The sequence below is a fragment of the Scophthalmus maximus genome, chromosome 22, assembly GCF_022379125.1.
Source record: "Scophthalmus maximus strain ysfricsl-2021 chromosome 22, ASM2237912v1, whole genome shotgun sequence".
NCBI lineage: Eukaryota > Metazoa > Chordata > Actinopteri > Pleuronectiformes > Scophthalmidae > Scophthalmus > Scophthalmus maximus.
The window spans coordinates 14,750,001-14,752,500 of NC_061536.1; the positions used below are offsets into that span (position 1 = coordinate 14,750,001).

The window sequence follows — 2,500 nt, forward strand, 5'->3', positions numbered from 1 at the left end:
GTCTCTCTCTCTGTCACTGTCTCTCTCTCACACTGTCTCTCTCTCTGTCACTGTCTCTCTCTCTCTGTCACTGTCTCTCTCTCTGTCACTGTCTCTCTCTCTCTCTCTCTGTCTCTGTCTCTCTCTCTCTCTCTCTCTCTGTCACTGTCTCTCTCTCTCTGTCTCTGTCTCTCTCTCTCTCTCTCTCTCTCTGTCACTGTCTCTCTCTCTCTGTCACTGTCTCTCTCTCTGTCACTGTCTCTCTCTCTCACTGTCTCTCTCTCTGTCACTGTCTCTCTCTCTGTCACTGTCTCTCTGTCTCTCTCTCTGTCACTGTCTCTCTCTCTCTCTCTCTCTCTGTCTCTCTCTCTGTCACTGTCTCTCTCTCTCTCTCTCTCTCTCTCTCTCTCTCTCTCTCTCTCTCTCTCTCTCTCTCTCTCTCTGTCACTGTCTCTCTCTCTCTCTCTCTCTCTCTCTCACTCTCTCTCTCACTCTCTCTCTCTCTCTCTGTCTCTCTCTCTCTCTCTCTCTGTCTCTCTCTCTCTCTCTCTCTGTCTCTCTCTCTCTCTCTGTCTCTCACTCTCTCTCTCTCTCTCTGTCTCTCACTCTCTCTCTCTCTCTGTCTCTCACTCTCTCTCTCTCTCTCTCTCTCTCTGTCTCTCTGTGTCTCTCTCTCTCTCTCTCTCTCTCTCTCTCTCACTCTCTCTCTCACTCTCTCTCTCTCTCTCTGTCTCTCTCTCTCTCTCTCTCTGTCTCTCTCTCTCTCTCTGTCTCTCACTCTCTCTCTCTCTCTCTCTGTCTCTCTGTGTCTCTCTCTCTCTCTCTCTCTGTCTCTCTGTGTCTCTCTCTCTCTCTCTCTCTGTCTCTCACTCTCTCTCTCTCTCTGTCTCTCTCTCTCTCTCTCTCTCTCTCTGTCTCTCACTCTCTCTCTCTCTCTCTCTGTCTCTCTGTGTCTCTCTCTCTCTCTCTCTCTGTCTCTCTGTGTCTCTCTCTCTCTCTCTCTCTGTCTCTCTGTGTCTCTCTCTCTCTCTCTCTCTGTCTCTCTGTGTCTCTCTCTCTCTCTCTCTCTGTCTCTCTGTGTCTCTCTCCCTCTCTCTCTCTCTCTCTGTCTCTCTCTCTGTCTCTCTCTCTGCAGAAGAGTTTTTTGGTTCTTTTTTTTATATGCAACTGGAAGCGCTCAGTGTCTCCAGAATACACAATCAGGTAATGTTGCCAGGCAAAGAGAGTGCGGCTGTAGCCAATAGGCAGAGTTTTGGCCAACATTGCTTAGCAACAAAAGTTAAAAACCGATGCACTCGAGGCTTAAAATAGTCGTCAGGAGCCGACGTGTCACGATTCTGAGCCGACCAGAAGCAACGACGACACACAGAGAAGAAAAGTTTGTGGAGCGGTCAAAGGTCACACACACACACACACACACACACACACACTGGAGTTTGGCCTCTCGTGGTCACCGAGTGTGTGTTTGTTTTATGAAATCAAATATCGGGTGATGAGGAGTTTTGTTCAAACTGTGAACGTTAAAGAATCACGGTATGAAAAAATAATAGAAAAAATACCAACTGCAGCTCCGATTTCCTCCTGTAGGTGTCGCCGTCGCACATGTTTTCGCGCGCGGAGGGAGGTGAAACCTTCCCAACACTTTTATTCATTTGAAAAACTGCATCTGATCAGCTGCGACCGACGAGACCGTTTATCAAACATACGAGGCCGATGACACGCAGCGCCCCGCATCTCCTCCTCCTCTCCCACATCCTCCTCATCCTCCTCTCCCACATCCTCCTCATCCTCCTCTCCCACATCCTCCTCATCCTCCTCTCCCGCATCCTCCTCATCCTCCTCTCCCGCATCTCCTCCTTCTCCTCTCCCGCATCCTCCTCATCCTCCTCTCCCGCATCTCCTCCTTCTCTCCCGCATCTCCTCCTTCTCTCCCGCATCTCCTCCTTCTCTCCCGCATCTCCTCCTCCTCTCCGCTCAGTGTCTGGAACCCGGGCTGATGGGGAGGATGAGGAGGATGAGGAGGATGAGGAGGGTGAGGAGGGTGAGGAGGATGAAGCCTGATGTTGGATCAAACAGGTGTTTTAAGAAAAAAATTATATTAAAATAAAAAAAAAAATAAAAGATGTTCATGTCATATTCACATGTTGCATGAAGTCTGGCTTTTTTGAACCATTTGAGGAAAAATAATTATGATTTATAGCTCTTTTATATATATAATAATATATAAATTATATTATTGCAGCGGTGTGGAGCCACGTGACACAACAAGTGACAGGAAAGTGAAAATAAAGGCGGGGGGGGGTCCAGGAGGGGGTCCCGGAGGGGGGGGGTTGGTGTCCCGGAGGGGGTCCCGGAGGAGAGGGGGGGTGGTGTCCTGGAGGGGGTCCCGGAGGGAGGGTCCGGGGGGGGGTGTCCTGGAGGGGGTCCCGGAGGGAGGGTCCGGGGGGGGGGGTGTCCAGGGTCTCCGGGGGAGAGAGAGGCCGTGTCGTCCTCCCTCTCCTCTCTCTCCTCCACCGGTCCA

General features: G+C 50.9%; 1 protein-coding gene across 1 annotated transcript in view; it reads left to right on the top strand.

Moving 5' to 3' along the window:
- The first annotated feature begins 2,455 nt into the window (after positions 1-2,455).
- Positions 2,456-2,500, top strand: part of LOC118291631 (zinc fingers and homeoboxes protein 2-like) — a 60,473-nt gene continuing 60,428 nt past the window's right edge. The window contains exon 1 of the mRNA XM_035619958.2: positions 2,456-2,500. This exon is cut by the window's right edge and continues 282 nt beyond it. The gene's annotated coding sequence lies outside the window, so the exon portion shown is untranslated.